The 18,862-nt window shown below is 44.8% G+C and overlaps 2 non-coding genes across 2 annotated transcripts; one reads left to right on the top strand and one right to left on the bottom strand.

Moving 5' to 3' along the window:
* Window positions 1-151: 151 nt before the first annotated feature.
* LOC114808553 lies at window positions 152-289 on the bottom strand. The gene has a single exon (XR_003756400.1). It is a non-coding gene; the product is annotated as a small nucleolar RNA SNORA7 (small nucleolar RNA).
* Window positions 290-18,009: 17,720 nt separating this feature from the next.
* LOC114808392 lies at window positions 18,010-18,145 on the top strand. The gene has a single exon (XR_003756239.1). It is a non-coding gene; the product is annotated as a small nucleolar RNA SNORA7 (small nucleolar RNA).
* The last annotated feature ends 717 nt before the right edge of the window (window positions 18,146-18,862 follow it).

Raw genomic sequence — 18,862 nt, forward strand, 5'->3', positions numbered from 1 at the left:
TCCATCTGCAATCATTCTGGTAGTGTATCCATAGAGTTTTCTTGGGAAAAATACGGAAGTGGTTTACCACTGCCTCCTTCCGCGCAGTAAACCTGAGTCTCCACCCTCGACTCTCTCCAGTGCCGCTGCTGCCCAGCATGGGTGAGTTTGGACTTGTAGCAGATCACCTTCCACTCTCTAGCTACTGCCCAATCTAGGAATGGAATGGGTAGGCCTCTGATTGACCCTTCCTCCCGTAGTCGAGACTGGTAGAGTACTGGAAACTCTCCAGGTGTGACACTGAGAGGGGCTTCCCTGACTTAGTCCTCAGTTTTCCCATTTGATGTCCCTTCTATGTTGCCTATGCACGTGGATCTAAACCCCTTAAAAACTTGATATTCACCCCACCCCCAAACCCATCGCACTTAAATTCTTATCCTTACACTCTCCCATTCCCTATCGATAATTTATTTTAATGTCTGTCTCCCCCTCTAGACTGTGAGCTCCTTGGGGCATTTTTTAAAGCCTGTAAATTTTCCCCAGCTCTCCCACACTTATCGATACCTTGGTAAACATGTGTTTGGTGGCAGTGAGGATAAGGAACCTGAAAAAGGATTAGACTAAAAGTCAAGCTTTCTGTTTTTATTATAAATTCATACCTGACTGCTTCTTGATTTCTCTTGGTTCCAACCTACTTTCTCTTCTACCAAGGACCTGGGGCCGGTGGGCCGTCATACAGCGGAGATGAAGAATATAAATTTAGCTCTTGAAGAATAGTCCAGGAACACTCTGCTGGTGAGAGGAGAGTAGATTCTCAGGGCCAGTTTCAGACGGTAAGTGGGGCAAGCCATCACCTCAGCGCATAGCAAAGCTCCTCTCAAAGATGGCGACCATGTGACTCCTCTCAAAGATGGCTTCACTGTGGCCTTCTCAATGATAGCTGCTGTCTGGGGAACAAAATGATAGTAAGGCATAACTAGGGATCTCAGCACAGAGATGTCCAGGGCACTAGTTTGAGGGGCAGGCGCTGGGGTGGTGGAGAAGCCTTGTCCTGCAAAATGTTCCGTTCGGCATCATCATATTACACTTCAAGCATGCAGTGCAGCATAATGACATTATACGGAAAGGGTGTCGGGGAGTGGCTAATTTCCCCCCACCTCAAGGCAGCTGAATATCTGGAGTCAACGGTGACGTAGGGCCTGTCTACTCAATGATTTTGTAAAAAAAAAAAAGGTGAATAAAATACGGAAATGTTTCCTGACAGTCATTTAAGAATGTAGAGGAAAGTGTGTCTTATCAATTGTTACTGTCTCATAAATTGAAGGTAATGTTGTCCAATGGGAATTTATGTTGTAATTGATAAAATGAATACCGTATTGGATATTGCCCAAGAAGATATAGCAACCCGTCTACCCTTCTTGTTTAGGGATGTCATAAGGATAATTAGCTTTCATGGTCTAGTTAAGGACAGTCAAAGGAAGATCCTCAGGCGACTGATGAAAACCTTTATTAGTGACCAGAGTAAGAGAAACTAATTACAACTCTACCATTCAGTTTCCTGAATAAAAAACATGGCTCTTGTCCAAAGGTTAGGCAAAATCCAATTTAATAATTGTTAGAGCCAAATGGATTGACATATCTGACTGTCCAGTAGTAGAAGCTCAACTCTGTCAGTGTCATGCCTTGGTAAAAAGGTGTTAATATTCAAGCCAGAGTCATGATTTCTTGACTGAATAAATCTGGTCAACTTCCTAGTGATTTTACTAAAGTGACTGGTCATGGAATGTACATCTTGTGGGGAGAGGCGGGCGGTGGGATAGAAAGACACACGCCGTTCCTAATTGCCTGTACTATAATGAAATGGTTCTTTGGACAATGTATCTATCCAGACAAATCTACACTATCCTCCTTCTGATAAAAGGGTTATTAGTGTTGGGGAAATGAGTCTATTTTAAAGCATTTATTTCTAAATAGTCCAGTGATTCACTCCTGAATCATTGAAATAGTGTATATGTGGAAAACTAACCTTATGTTTTCTAGAATAATAAGTGGCTATTTCCTGAAATCCGTTCTTGAAAGCTAAGAAATTGGAAAACTATTTATGGGTTTCTGAAAAGATCTTGAACACCAGCTGAAGGCAAGGACTCCACTGATTACCACATCACTAGTCAGAGAACACAACAAAATGCAAGATGTTCCTTTTCCTTCCCTGCTGCTGGCATTTCACATCTGTGGCACTAAATGCCTGTGGCACTGATGTGTTCGGCTTTCCTGATTTGGGCAAGACAGTCCTGATTTTAGGGTTCCATTCTTCCACCCGAATGGTGTCTGGCAGGACCCATTAGGATCCTGCTCTGGGACAGGGTGGTGAGAAGGGATTCACACACCCACAAGCATCAGTGATGACAGCCAGAGGAGGAAAAGCTTGGCCTCCTCTATCTCCTTCTTCCTTTTCTTCTTCTTCCTCTTCCTCCTTCTCTCCTTCGGTAAGGACGGCAGCCTCCACAACTGCCATCCCCTACTACCCTAACTGAGGAGAACTTTCCCAGGCTACTGTGGGAGTTTCTAGTATTGCCAGAATGTTTCCAGAAACACCAGCAGTTCAGCTCAGGGGGCACCGATGCCATCACTTCCACCTGAGTGGGCAGAGTGGGGGAAAAGAAGATGCAGGAGGGTGGTGGTAAATGGCAGCTCAAAAGAATCCACATTTTCCCCTTCCTCTCTCACTCTCACCCTCCACTTCCTACCTGGTAACCCTGCCTTTGTCCAGCCCCGAGAGACTTGAAAATCTGGTGACCTTATGCGGCGTACACCCCAGAACATCAAGGAAGTATAATTCTTTCAAGAGAGCTGGATTCCTTCCCCACTCCCAAGACTTTCATGCTCTGAGAAGCTGGACACATTCCCCCACAGCAGTAGCTTGTGAGGCGGCTTAAAAGAAAGATGTGAATGGTATGATTGTTTTTCTCCCTACTAGGTTAAGAGTAATAGATTTCTTTTCACAGAAAACACATGTGGCCAAATTAATGGTGTTTTTTAGAAAAATCCTGCCCTCCTCTTCCTGCCTGCTTTGGCTCTCTTTTCCATTCACTTGGGCCTTTTAGGACACACCAGGGCATAGGAATGGTTTCCACAGTCAGCTCTCGATTATTCGAAGATTGATTATCCATTTTATAGATCATCCACACCCAGAGCTGGTGTTTGCAGAATGGGGGCTGGGGTGAGAAATTGCCAGTGCTGGAAGTACACCCGAGCTGGCCTAAACTCGCCTCCGTACGAGAAAAAAATCCTGCAACAGGCGCTTCAGGGCTGTGGGAGCTGAAGAGGGGTTAGGCAGCGGAGGGTTGGCAGGAGTTAGCAGTGACGAAGGAGGGTGGCACCCCCAACCAATTAAGGCTGGATTGGAAAGGGGTTGAGTCACCTGGCCCTGCCCCTACCTCTTGCTGTCTCTTTGGACCCAACTGGCCAGCAGCTGCAGCCTCGACTCTCTCATTCTACTCTGCCCCAGGGCCTGGGCTGGATGTTCACTCTCTTCTTTAGTGGCTGGCTGGCCTCCCCCTTGACCCCTTGCCTCAGAAAACCTCAGAAAGCCTGTTTGCTTGCTGCCCATTGCCACCACCACCGACTGCCCTATTCCCTCCCCAGTTGTCCTCCCTCTTCATATCTGACAGACCATCAATCTCCCCATCCTCGAAGCCTTATTAAAAGCACATCTCTCCAAGAGACGACTAAGCCCTCATCTCCTCTTCTCCTACTCCCTTCTGTGTCACTCTATCGCTTGTACCCTTTATTCACCCCTCCTTCTGTCCCATAGAACCCATGTGCATATCCATAATGTATTTATTTACATTAATGCCTGTATCCCCTTCTAGACTATAATCTCACTGTGGGCAGGGAGCATGTCTACCAAAACTCTGTTACAGGAAGTGCTCAAAAAATACGATTGATCAATTAAAGTGCAGCCACCTCAGGGTCAACAAGGGTAGTTGGGGTGTTGGGGGCGCTGGGGGGGGAAACAGAGTTCAACTGTATTCCAGTTGGAATTTTATTTTCTTTACTTTCAGCCCTGAAAAGTATAGACAGAACCTCAGGCTTCTCTACAGCTGAAGGGGCAGGCGTGCCTTCACCCTTTCAACTCTCCTCCTGCCTCATTGTACCAGAATGTCACAAGACCAAGAGCCACTAGAACACTCTGGGAGGCCTGCTGGGCTCCAAAGCATGTCCATATCATACCTCCTTTCTGGCCGCCTGCCTTTACCCAGCAGGGATGCCGCTGAGCTTCCCACAAGGGCAGCCTAAGGAACTCTGCTCCCTCTATGGCAAAACTAATTCTGTAGGTGCCCTTTACCAGAGGAGGCCTTAAAATAAGGGGAAGATGGAGAGAAAGGAGGCTAGATGTGTGTGGCCACCCCCACAGTAAGTCCTATGATTGATTTTTAGTGGTGAGAGCAAGTGGTTAATGGTAATTCATAATAATAATAATGTTGATATTTGTTAAGCGCTGACTATGTGCCAAGCACTGTTCTAAGCACTGGGGTAGACACAAGGTAATCAGATTGTCCCACGTAGGGCTCACAGTTTTCATCCCCATTTTACAGATGAGGTAACTGAGGCACCAAGGTCATACAGCTGACAAGTGGTGGAGCCAGGATTAGAACCCATGACCTCTGACTCCCCAGCCCGTGGGGAGACCATGGGAATGCTTACAGGCATACAGGCTCCTGCTGATTTAGGATCCCAGGTAACTGCCTTTGTTATCTCTGCCTACAACCTCCTTTCCCCTCCTGCTTCCCATTCTAGGGCCATCCCCTCAGTTCATTAATACCTCCATCTGGAAAGAAGAAAGAAAAAGAATGAAGCTCACTCAGACCATTTTTCTACTGGTGGTAAAAAGTTTGGAGGGAAAGGAGCTTAAAATTGATGGCTAAAACAATGTCGTTGTTGTTTTCTAATTATCTTCAGTTATCCATGCTCTCCCAGCCTTATCACAGATACTGGTCGGACAATTAGGAGCCCTACCCAGATTGATTAGTAAATGATGACTGCTTCTGGAGAGCACAAAAGGGATGATCTCTTTGGTGCCCAGAAGAGTCCACTTGGGCATCTTCGATCGAGAAGGTGTTTACTTCTACCCCATCCAGTGGTGGGAAGGGGCTCTCCTAGGCCCATCCAATTACCTGTCACCAAACACTGAAAAGGTGACTGAAAACTCCAAGTTCCCAGAATAAAAGAAGTCCCTCCCAACCCCTGCCAAAAATTGCTTTGTTTATAAGAGTCTCAATTCTCTGGCATTGAATCTCCCCTTCAGGTGATCTAGGGTCTTCTGAAATACTCCGCTGTGATTTCTCCCACCAAGTGACAGTGATATTTTGCCAGACTATCCTAAGGGGACTCGCTAGAGAAAGCGCTTCAATGAGCGCTGAAGTTCTGGGCTGAAATTCTGAGCTAAAAAAATCTCAGGAACAACAATAGCTCCACATTTTATCTCTAAACAGATTATGGGCCTGGTAACAAGGACAGACGTTATCTAAGTCCTTTCTTGAAATTTGGGAAACCTCATTTTAACACCTTTAATACCTTTTAGAAAAGAGGCTGCTAATAAAAGTGCACATTCATGCCTGAAAATGTCCTTCCTGCCTGGTTTCTATAAAGCCTATTTGCATCAGGGCCTTGCAACTGTATCTGTCGACCCCACTTGAGTCGCAGTTCCCATTGTCAAGGATTTAATAGAAATAGATATTTCACAAGAGGCTATATCTTGCCCTAGAATGTCATTTTCTAGTGCAGATAATTTCTCTAAATAAACAATTTTGGAAAAGATGCATAGCTCTCCTTCCTCTCACTGGGGGAAGATGCTGAGGCGTGAAATGACTTAAAATGGTGAGCGAATGTTTTATTGATGAGCGGGGGGTCTAAAGGATATTTGCCTTTTTTTTTAATCCTCTAACTCTAAAATAGGTCACCCTGTCTCCTCTTCTGCAGGTGACTGACTTCTCAGCTATTCCTCTTGCTTCCTATATATGAGCTGTTAACTTTGAAAGGCCCAATCTGCATGTAAACCACAAAGAAATGCAAATGGCTGGCTCAAAACAAGATGAGTCTATAATAGCTCTGGGTCCTTTCTTGATGGCTTGTATATTTGCCATGCATTTCACTGCCAGGGCTATAGTCTTCAGGTAATTTATTATGTTTCTTTCTTTTGGCAGCTATGAAGGATATTAATGCCTCCTGGCCACACTGTTAATGAATCTCAAAGGACAAAAATTAGATGCAGTGGTTTTCAGAAAAGTAAGAGGTACTCTGGCCTCTAATAAAATGAACAAGTTCAAGATTACTGGAAAAATCTTCATCTAGGTGGTATCTACTGTAGGTGACTGTAAAAACTCCTGGCAATGAAACCACTGACTTTGCAGTGAAGGAACCTGTAAAATCCCAAGGTGGAGTGTAATGGGCCTGCCAGTTGGAAGTGTGTTTGATTTAATCATCGTGTTGCAGAATTTCTTTTAAAAACAATGACTGATACCCCGTCCATAAGCCTAGTGAAAACAGTGGAAAGCGATGGTTCGCTCGTGTTCATTTAGCATGTACCTTAATTGGAAGAACTGCCCTAGGCAGGACTGTAAGACTGCTGAATAATGAGTTATGTAATGTAGTTTCATAACTGTGAAAGAAAAATGGAGAGATCACTGGGCTGGTAGCCTGATAATACCTGCCTCTACCTCACTAGGAAAGTTATGAGTATTCATGGGCACAAGCCAAGGTGGCAGTCACCGGTGAGGGAGTGGTGAGGAGCAAGCTGAGTGACAAGAGGGAGCACATTTATTAAGGTAAAGTCATGGGCGGAGATGACATCGGAGAGGAAAAAGAGGAGTAACAAGACTGTGGTACGGAACAGGAACCGAGAATATGCAAAGCTTGAAACTTTTCTCCTATCAATATCCAGGCGCCTAGCCATTTGGAGTGCAAGTTACAGATTTGTTAGTGGAATTGAAGAACCAGAGGGGGAGAAAATGTGGGAAGACCCAAGTGAAGAGAGGCCTTAATTTGTAAGAAAGAAGGAAGGAAAATTGCACAACAGGGTGGAGACTGGGGAACAATAAAAGGAAACATTACTGCTGTTGTGTTTGTTGCTTCCTCTAAAAAGGTCCCAGGAGGAGAAGAGGAAGGCAGCAATAGCAGAGGGGAAGACAGGTCTTTGTAATATCTGAGAGAAAAAATGTCAGAACATGGAAAGAAGAAAAGTTAGATATTTTGATCTTGAAGAAAACTTCAACTGGGTAGGAAGAGAAGTATTCGGTATCAAGAGGGATTAGATCTGGGGAGCAGTTTTTTGAGTCCATGGAGAAAAAAAGCCAAACGTATGACCTCTCTCTTTCTCTAATAACACGGATTTTGAAAGATCTTTGAAATTATACATGGAAGATAGGTGATATTGGACAGGGATGCAAATTTTTTATTTGGAGCATGGGTGTGAAATTGAGGTGGTTGTCAGAGGGCAGATCATCAAGGGGGGCCAGGCTATGAAAGTTTGGGGAAAAGAGGGGGAGAGGGAGGGGAAAAGGAGTTAAAGAAGGGAGAAGAGGATTAGAAAGAGGGAAGGGAGTTAGAAGGGGGAAATGGGAGCTAGAGGAGAGGGGAAATGTGGGAGAGGAAGACGATGGAGGATAAAGAGATGAGGAAGAGGAGGAGACAGAGGGTGAGAGGATGGACGGGAAAGAAGGGTTAAGAACTCAAGTGCTCACTGTCACTGCTGTGGTGATTTTGGCCCTCACTGGCCAAAAGCCTGCAGGGCTGCAGCTCCGAGTACTTCCCAGCCTGGTGCTTGCCGCTGTCTCCATGCCAGCAGAAGTCCAAGCTGGGAAATGGTCTGGAGCTGCAGCCCTCCTGGAGCTGTGGCTCTGGAGCTCCAGCCCTCACCTCATCCCCAGAGTATCGCCCAACTGCCTGGAAAACCGGTCAGAAGTCTCTCCCTTTCTGAGTTTAGGGGCTGAGCACAACAGGCTCCTCTCCCTCCCAGCCCTGAAGTCCCAAGAGGATGAGAAAAGCAGCAGAATCCTCCTTCAGCAGGGGTCGAGAGGTGAAGCTGGCATCTGCACTCCAACCCCAGACCCTTTTCAGCTCTAATGGGAGGGCCAGGCTAGCTACAGCTGCCCGCCTTGCCCAAAATGCTATTGTGGTGAAGCAAATCAATCATTGATATTTAGTGAGCGCATCCTGTGTACAGAGCACTGTGCTAAGTGCTTGGGAGGGGACAATATAATAGAGTTGGTAGACAAGTTCCCTGCCCACAAGGAGCTCACACTCTTGAGGGCTTTACATTTGATATAGAGCCATAAAATCTGAGATAATTATGTTGGTATTTGTTAAGCACTTACTATGTGCAGAGCACTGTTCTAAGCACTGGGGTAGATACAGGGTAATCAGGTTGTCCTACATGAGGCTCACAGTTTTAATCCCCATTTTACAGATGAGGTAACTGAGGCACAGAAAAGTGAAGTGACTTGCCCACAGTCACATAGCTGACAAGTGGCAGAGTGGGGATTCGAACCCATGACCTCTGACTCCCAAGCCTGGGCTCTTTCCACTGAGCCACAATGACTTTGGCTCCCTCAGTAGCAATCCCATGGGGATTGTCTCCCCATTCATCCCCACTGAACTGAGGCCTATGATACTGTGGACTAGTGTAGAGAGCATAGGCCTGGGAGTCCGAAGGTCATGGGTTCTAATCCTGGCTCCTCCATTTGTCTGCTGTGTGACCTTGAGTAAGTCACTTCACTTTTCTGGGCCTCAGTTACCTCATCTGTAAGATGGGGATTAAGACTGTGAGACTCACATGGGACAACCTGATTACCCTGTATCTACCCCAGTGCTTAGAACAGTGCTTGGCACATGGTAAATGCTTAACAAATACCAACATTATCATTATTATTATTATTATGGGGATTAAGACTGCGAGCCCAATGTAATAATAATAATAATGTTGGTGTTTGTTAAGCACTTACTATGTGCAGAGCACTGTTCTAAGAGCTGGGGTAGACACAGGGGAATCAGGTTGTCCCACGTGAGGCTCACAGTCTTCATTCCCATTTCACAGAGGAGGGAACTGAGGCACAGAGAAGTGAAGTGACTTGCCCATGGTCACACAGCTGACAAGAGGTGGATCCGGGATTAGAACCCACGACCTCTGACTCCTAAGACTGGGCTCTTTCCACTAAGCCACGCTCCCTTAGGACAGAGACTGCGTCCATCCCAATTCGCTGTATTTCAACACCTCCCTCCAGTGCTTAGTACAGAGCCTGGCACGTAGTAAGCGCTTAACAAATACCACAATTATTATTATTATTATTACTATTATTACTGAGCATCAAACAGGGACTACAAAAGAGAAACTTAGTTAACCCTTACGCCTGCAGGAAAAAAGCCAAAAATTAAAATCTATCTGTGGAGGTAGGTTTTTTTTCCAATCCTCTAGAAGTATACAGTTTGGAAGAGCCTATAATTGTGGAATACAGAAGGGCCACTCTGCTGGGAGATGCCCTCCAAAGGTTTATATGGGGCAAGGTATTTAGATGCTTTTTATAAAACGGCAGGGACAATGGATTCCGATTTCACAACACCCACCAATAATTGGGAGTTCACATAAAAGAAGGGAGCAAGGCAAGCGGGATAGATAAAGAACTATTTTCAAGAAGTAATCAAAATTCTGGAACGCAAAGTCAATGCTTTCAAATCAGACAATGTTGAAAGTGGCATTCAATGTTGAAAAAGCAGGAAAGATGAGAAAGAGGATCCTGAGTAAATTTTGTTTAGCTCCCAGAAGACAAAGCGATTGTTGAAGCAGACAATAAAAGGGCATGAAGGACAGCATTTTTTTTTTCCAGGATAGATGATACTGGTGGCAGATGATGAAAGAAGACATAAAGAAACCAATAAAGAGCAGGAACAAGGCCATTTTAGGAACAACATCAATACATAAAACTACGACCATATAGATTTACTGGAAAATATTGGCAGGAGGAAGTGAGGGGGAAGAGGAAATTATACAAATAGCAGCTTTTAAAGAACAAATGAGAAAAATACGTAGAATGAGAGCAAAGGTTATGCAGGAAGAGAAGGAAAGGGGAAATGGGCATGAAATTAAGCTTTATCTGTAGATGTACTAAGATGGATCAAGAGACAGAGGAAATGGAACATTGCTGTGATTTTGAAAGGTAAAAGTGGATAGCCTGAAACGAAACAAAAATAAAACCCCTAAAAATAATAAGTTCGGTGTTGTTAGGATTGTTCAGAGAAAACCGTGTACTAAAGTCTTCAATTACTATCCTATTTTTGAAATTTTACATGTATAAATTTAGGATCTGAATGACAAGGAAAATGATTAATCAATTGATAGAGAAAAGAGAGAAGAAAAGAATATGGTACATAATGTAGTTCTAGTACATTTTAAGGACCTCCAATTTGTTAATCTTCCACTCCGAATTTTTTCCATGAAAAACCTGCGAGGATAAAATGAGATCATACGTGAATGGATTTTGAAAATATAAGTGCTCTGTTACATCTGGCTGCGATCTCCCAGACATCTCTCAAGGAACAGGTCATATATCCTACTCAGTTACTCATGAAACAAAATGTTCTTTGGGCACATAAGACACGTAAGAAGGAGGATCTTTTGTACACAACAAAGTTAAGCCCCACTGTAGGAATTTTTTTTACTCTGTCAAATTGTTTCATTATTGTCATGATCCAGGCAAATTCTTATACTTACGGCACAACTGTTTCCTCAAAACTGCATCTTGAGTCGAAACATCGTTCAGACAGAACCAATTTTCCCATATAAACAATGTTATAAACGTGGGATTGGTTCCTCAACCACGGTTGGAGATCCCATTTTTACCATTATTACCCAGAATTGTCTACTCAATCAATATTGAGTCATTTTGCTACATTCATCTATTAATACTGAATCAGAGAGATTCCAAGATAGGGCAGGTGACTTGTCTTTCATTGGAACGAAAATGGGCGTGTTGATCTTCCCTGGTGACTCTGCCTGTACATCAGGTAACACCATTCCCACCCAGGCCCCTGGCCTCTCTTGCTCCACTCTCCCTGCTCTCTTCAAACTTCGGCTCCCTTTCCTCTTCTAAGCCACTCAGTCAGTCGATCCTATTCACCAAGAGCTCACTGTGTGCAGAGCACTGTACTAAGCACTTGGGTGAGTACAATATAACACATTCCCTGCCCGCAGTGAGCTTACAGTCTAGAGGGAGAGATAGATATTAATGTAAATAAATAAATCATAGATACGTACATAAGTACTGAGGGGCTGGGAGGGGGATGAATCAAGGGAGCAAGTCAGGGTGACCCAGAAGGGAGTGGTAAAAGAGAAAAGGAGGGCTTGGTCAGGGAAGGCCAGTTGGAGGAGACGTGCCTTCCCATTGCAACTTTGAAAATTCTATCTCTATTTCCCCAAGGCTACCATGTACTCCCCCTAACCATCATTCATGACCCACCCAGAGCTAGTGCTATAAAGGCTAGAGTTGTAAAGTTGAAACCTGTGCACTGTAAAACTGAAACAAGGTACAAATGTGTTAATATTTTAAATTCTGATCATCATAAAGTAAAGCATCTTCAGTTAAGGACTGCCTATAAAATTGGTTTAAACATCAAAGGAAGATACTTCACAGTTATGTTCTTGAGCTTCATTTACATTTAGAAAAAATAAATCAATTCTTTCTTCTTGAATACTCAGCCTAGAAAGTGACCTTTTGGATGCCACCCTCGTATAGAAGTTAAATAACAGACTGATTTACTCCCTCACTTCTCATTCAGGAATTGGTCACGTGGTGTCTAGGTTTCTTGCGAGTCTCACATTGATATGTAGGCTTGAGGGTAAAAGTCCTACCAAACAACCCCTCATCCATACGTCCTCATCCCCTGTGTTCAGGCCCAGCCCGGAAGTCCTGGGTCCCAAACAGGGTCCACCCAGAGGACTATCAGAAGACTCCGAAGACAAATGTATTCTGATTGCTCCAAGCCCCTCCCAGAGCAAATCTGGATAAATGGACCCTCCATCTCTGGTCACCCTAGAAAACAATGGTCCCTCTGGACCTACACCCCTAAAAGTAGGGCTGGAACCAGACTAGATTCTAAAAATACCAATAGTAAGTGTGGTATTTATTAAGCACTTAATGTGTGTCAGGCCCTGTACTAAGCACTGGGGTGGATACAAGCTACGTGGCTCAATGAAAAGAGCAGGGGCTTTGGAGTCAGAGGTCATGGGTTCAAATCCCGGCTCTGCCACTTGTCAGCTGTGTGACTGTGGGCAAGTCACTTAACTTCTCTGTGCCTCAGTTACCTCGTCTGTAAAATGGGGATTAAGACTGTGAGCCCCACGTGGGACAACCTGATTCCCCTGTGTCTACCCCAGCGCTTAGAATAGTGCTCTGCACACAGTAAGTGCTTAACAAATACCAACATTATCATTATTATTATTACCAAGTTGGATACAGTCCACATCCCACATGGAGCTCCCGGTCTTAATCCCCATTTTACAGATGAGGTAACTGAGGCCCAGAGAAGTGAAATGACTTGCCCAAGGCCACACAGCAGACAAGTGACAGGGCCATGATTAGAACTCAGGTTCTTCTGACTCCCAGGCCCGTGCTCTATTCACTACGCCATGCTGCTTCTCACTTGGATTTGTACACTTTATTCACCCCATCCTCAGCTCCACAGAACTTACATACATATGCATAATTTATTTTAATATCTCTCTCCCCCTTCAGACTGTAAGCTCCTTGTGGGCAGGGAACATGGCTACATATTAGATCTTACTCTCCCAAGCGCTCAGTACAGTTCTCTGCACACAGTAAGTGCTCAATCAATATGATTGATTGATTGAAAGCCTGACTGTAGGAGCTTGTGAGGAGAGTTTATGAAGGAGAAATTAAGGCAACAGGTATACAGGACCCATTCCAGGGCTTTGGACTGGAATGGGAACAGGGGGATGGGATGACATCTGGAGGAGGTCAAGGGATTTTTTTCGGTTTTTTTTTTTAGTCTGGGGTAGATATGGGTGGGTTTGAAAGCAGAAAGGAAGGAACAGACAGAGAGAGGGTGAAGATAGTGAGGGAAAGGAGAAGAGTGGGAGGAAGCGCTTTAAGGAGGCAAGAGAAAAAAGTTGTAGAAGCATAAGTAAAGGAGGTGGATTTTAGAAGGGAGACAGGAGGACCCCGTGAGAAACAACTGGTAAGCAGGAGAAAGACATGGAAGCAGCTACAGACTGGTGAGAGGGTAATAGGGGGACTTAGGGAAGTTCACACAATGAGGTTCAATTTTACCAAGAAAATAGCTGATAAGATCATCAGGAATTGGGGAGGGAGGTGGTGGGGGGAATGGGGCTTTCAGGAGGGAAGTGAATATTTGGAAAAGTTGATGGGAACTGTGGGCATGGAAGGCAACAAGGGATGAATCAGTAGACTCATCTAACGGAAACAGCGTGGCTCAGTGGAAAGAGCCTGGGCTTCGGAGTCAGAGGTTCGACTCCTGGCTCTGCCACTTGTCAGCTGTGTGACTCTGAGCAAGTCACTTTACTTCTCTGTGCCTCAGTTACCTCATCTGTAAAATGGGGACTAACTGTGAGCCTCACGTGGGACAACCTGATTACCCTGTATCTACCCCAGCGCTTAGAACAGTGCTCTGCACATAGTAAGCGCTTAACAAATACCAACATTATTAAACCAGAGCCACATTATACAAGACCGAGTGAATTTGTAATGGCAGAAGTTGGCCCAGAACCAGAATTTCTGTAAACTACATTTAGCTCCCTTTTTCCATGGGATATACTGATCCATTACTGTAACTGGAAAAGAGTCACAGCCTTTTGAAATTCCATTTTTATCCCCATTTGGTTTGAATGTCATTGTTTCACCTTTAGCTTGTCACTTAACCTGGAGAATTTTGACTTTTTGGATTAATTTAAATTGTGAATTGGGCTTTTCTACACGGAGCTTAGGGCAAAGGAAATAAATAATTTTTTGAGGTTAATTGTTGTGTGTTTTCAAGATAGATGGTCTTGGAAAGTATTTACATTATTGTTTTACATTTAAAGGCCTTTGGATAATAGTATAAAAGCAAAGCCAGGTTACACAGATGCTGGCTAAGTGTAATATTATAACCACTTAGAGTTACTTATAATATCCCACCTTGAGTACTGCATCAGCCTCCTCACTGACCTCCCTGCCTCCTGTCTCTCCCGAATCCAGTTCTTACTTCACCCTTCAGCCCAGATCATTTTTCTGGATCTGTTTAGTCCATATTTCCCCTAGCCTCAAAAACCTCCAATGGTTGTCCATCCACCTCTGCATCAACCAGAAATTCCTAACTATTGGCTTTAAAGCACTCAATCATCTCTCCCCTTCCCATTCATTCATTCGTTCAATAGTATTTATCGAGCGCTTACTATATGCAGACCACTGTACTAAGCGCTTGGAAGGAACAATTCGGCAACAGATAGAGACAATCCCTGCCCAATGACGGGCTCTCAGTCTAATTGAGGGAGACAGACGGACAAAAACAAGACAACATAATCACAATAAATATAATCAAGGGGATGTAAACCTCATTAACAAAATAAATAGGGTAATAAAAATATATACAAATGAGCACAGTGCTGAGGGGAGGGGAAGGGAAAGGGGGAGGAGCAAAGGGAAAGGGGGCTTAGCTGAGGGGAGGTGAAGGGGGGAAGAGGGAGGGAGTAGAGGGCGGAGGAGGAGCAGAGAGGGAGCAGAGGGAAAAGGGGAAGCTCAGTCTGGAAAGGCCTCTTGGAGGAGGTGAGCTCTCAGTAGGGCTTTGAAGAGGGGAAGAGAGTTAGTCTTCCACTACCTATTACAATCCAGCTTGCACACATTGCTCCTCTAATGCCAACCTCCTCACTGTACCTCAGTCTCATCTGTCTCGCCTCTGACCCCTAGCCCATGTTCTATCTCTGGTCTGGAACTCCCTCCCCCTTCATATCTGATAGACCACCACCCTCCCCTCCTTCAAACCCGTATTTAAGTAACATTTCCTCCAAGAGGCCTTCTTTGACTAAGGCCTCATTTCCCCTACTCCTCTGGACCACCTATGCATTTGGATCTGTACTCTTAAACATTTGATATTCACCCCACCCTCAGCCCCACAGCACTTAAGTACATATCTGCAATTTATTTTAATGTCGGACTTCCCCTGTAGACTGTAAACTCCTTGTGGGCAGGGAACGTGACTACCGATTCTGTTGTATTGTCCCAGGTGCTTAATATAGGTCTGTGCACACAAGAAGTGCTCCATAAATACCACTGACTGATTGACAACTAGGAAGCAATTGTGCCTTTCCACACCTTTATAACTATTTATTAATTAAATAATGGTATTTGTTAAGCACTTACTATGTTCCAGGCACTGTACTGAGTGCTGGGGTGGATACAGGCTAATCGGGTTGGACACAGTCCCTGTCCCAAGTGGAGCTCACAGTCTCAATCCCCGTTTTACAGATGAGATAATTGAGGCCCAGAGAAGTGAAGTGACTTGCCCAAGGTCACACAGCAGATATGCGGCAGAGCCGGGATTAGAACCTTCTGACTCCTAGGCCCGTGCTCTATTCATTCATTCATTCAATTGTATTTATTGAGCGCTTACTATGTGCAGAGCACTGTACTAAGAGCTTGGAATGTGCAATTCGGCAACAGAGACAATCCCTGCCCAGCAATGGGCTCACAGTCTAAATGGGGGAGACGGACAACAAAACAAAAGAAAACAAGTAGTCTGGCGACAATATCATCAAGATAAATAGAATCATAGATATATGCACATCACTAACAAAACAGAGTAATAAATAATATATACAAATATGCACAAGGGGGGAAGAGGGAAGAGCAGAGGGGGCAGTAGGGGGAATGGGGAGGGGAGGAGGAGCAGAAGGAAAGGGAGGGCTCAGTCTGGGAAGGTCTCCTGGAGATGGTGAGCTCTCAGTAGGGCTTTGAAGAGGGGAAGAGAGTTAGTTTGGCGGATGTGAGGAGGTGGGGCATTCCAGGACAGCGGTGGGACGTGGACCAGGGGTCGATGGTGGGACAGGCGTGAATGAGGGACTGTGAGGAGGTGAGCGGCAGAGGAGCGGAGTGTATGGGGTGGGCTGTAGAAGGAGAGAAGGGAGGTGAGGTAGGAGGGGTCAAGATGATGGAGAGCTTTGAAATGAAGAATGAGGAGTTTTTGCTTCATGCGAAGGTTGATAGGCAACCACTGGAGGTTTCTGAGGAGGGGAGTGACATGCCCAGAGCGTTTCTGTAGAAAGATGATCCGGGCAGCAGAATGAAGAATAGACTGGAGCGGGGAGAGACAGGAGGATGGAAGATCAGAGAGGAGGCTGATGCTATAATCCACTCGGGATATTATGAGAGCTCGTACCAGCAAGGTAGCAGTTTGGATGGAGAGAAAAGGCAGATCTTGGCGGTTATGAAGGTGAGACCGGCACCTTCTACGCCATGCTGCAAAAGCATAGGAGCGTTTGTTGACACAGTTTACATAGACTTGGCGAAAAACATTTGATTAAAAAAAAAAATCTGCACAGGCTAGAGCCAGTACGTAATCACAGATCAGGAGGCTAAGTTTTGTCATGGCTTTAAAATGGACAAGAAATTGTAAACCTAAAGTAAAGTGCCCAATTTTCAGCTTGGCAAGAGGTTAATAGTATGATGCCCCTAAGATCATCACAGCAGGATAGCCTATTTAAAACCACCTTATTTTAAAGCTGCCCTGCATTAAATAGGTCACCTATAAGATGGACCTTATTAATGACCTTGAAAGCGGAAGGTGCAAAGGGGACGTGCTGTTACCAAAATATTGCTTTAAATAGAAGAGGCCAGAGTCCAGAGGAGCTGTAGAGGGATCAGACAAAGCTAGGTAATTGGGCAACACAGTAAGTGAAATTTAGTGCAGACAAATACAAAGTAATGCCCATTTGGAAGGAACCACTTAAACTGTTTTACCTCAGAGAGACATTCTGAATTTGTTGTAAATTCTCAAGGAAAAGATCAAGGTAACAGAGCGGGTTGCTCCATTAAACTGTCTGCTCAATGTGCAGTAATGGTCAAAATAGTACCTTTAATCTAAAGCTATAGATGAGTTCAACCAACATTAATGAGATTCCCAAGACCGATTTTACCTGGGTTCTAGATGGGAAAAAATTTGCTTGCCAAACAGGGTGGCAGATTGACCTGGCAAGGAGATGTTTGATTTTCAATTTAAGTAGCCAAATGATTCCCTCTATTTCCAAATGGAAATTTGCCCCGAAGCATTGGAAATCCCTTGGCAAACAATGGCCATTTCTACTATTACCCTGAACGTATTAGCCATGACACTTGTGCAGCTGGATATGGGCGATAGTTCTCATGAAGATACAAACTTCTTTTTAGTAACAAGCCAAAATGCCTCTTCATTTGGCCACAGTGAGGTAAAAGATTTCCCTCCCCAAGTATGCCAGTGATGAAATCCTAATGAACTTAGAACCAGCCCTAATCATAAACCCTGCCTTCCTGCTCTGAGTTGACTTAATGAACAACTAAAACCCCAGAGATGCGATGGTGTCTCCAAACATAAATGATGGACGAGCCTCGGTCCGGCCACATGGACCTCGGCTTTGTGAACCTGCATGAAGAAACTGACTCTCCTGATAGTGGTTTTGCCCAGCACAACACTCAGGCTCTCTCCTCCCTGCCATGCCAGGCTCCTGCTGGTAGATTGAATACTAGTTCAAACTTGCTATGAAATTTATATTCAGTTTTTATCATCTCATCTTAAAAAAAGCAAGTAGCAGACACGGATTTTGAATTTCCAGGGGACCGTCCACTCATTCCCCTCCACCCCCCCCCAAGTACAAAGATTTCCTACAGAAAGAATATCCCCGGCTAGTCCCTGCAAGAAGATGCAGAGAATCCTTGAGGGGGAGGGCTTCAGGGAGTGAAGAGATATTTTAACGGTACTTCTAGGATAATAGCCCACCTCTCAGAATCGCACCTGGAGTTTCCAGTACTCTATCAGTCTCGACTACGGGAGGGAGAGTCAAGCAGAGGCATACCCATTCCATTCCCAGCTTGGCCAGTGGCTAGTGAGTGGAAGGCAATCTGCTACAAGTCAAAACTCACCCGTGCTGGGCAGCAGCAGCAGCATGGGAGAGAGTCGAGGGCAGAGACTCAGGCTTATTGCGCAGAAGGAGGCAATAGTGACCCACTTCTGTATTTTTACCAAGAAAACTCTATAATGATAATGATAATAATAATAATTACGGTATTTGTTAAGCACCTACTATATGCCAAGCACTGTTCTAAACATTGTGGTAAATACAAGATAATCAGATAGTCCCACGTGGGGCTCACAGTCTCAATCCCCATTTTACAGATGAGGTAACCAAGGCACAGAGAAGTTAAGTGACTTGTCCAAGGTCACATAGTAGACAAGTGGCGGAACCGAGTTTAAAACCCATGACCTCTAACTCCCAAGCCCGTGCTCTTGCCACTAGGCCACGCTGCTCCTCTGTGGATACACCACCAGCACGATTGCAGATGGATTCATTCATTCATTCAGTAGTATTTATTGAGCGCTTACTATGTGCAGAGCACTGTACTAAGTGCTTGGAATGAACAAGTCGGCAACAGATAGAGACAGTCCCTGCTGTTTGACGGGCTTACAGTCTAATCGGGGGAGACGGACAGACAAGATGGAGGTGGGGTATCCTGGGAGAGACGTGTCCGTGGAGTCGCTGTGGGTCGAACACGACTTGACAGCAAAAGACAACAAGGATAATAGCCATGTGCTCAAGAAATGTACTGGGATTCTACAGTAGCCTTGAAAC

Source organism: Ornithorhynchus anatinus, chromosome X5 (assembly GCF_004115215.2).
Source record: "Ornithorhynchus anatinus isolate Pmale09 chromosome X5, mOrnAna1.pri.v4, whole genome shotgun sequence".
Classification (NCBI taxonomy): Eukaryota; Metazoa; Chordata; class Mammalia; order Monotremata; family Ornithorhynchidae; genus Ornithorhynchus; species Ornithorhynchus anatinus.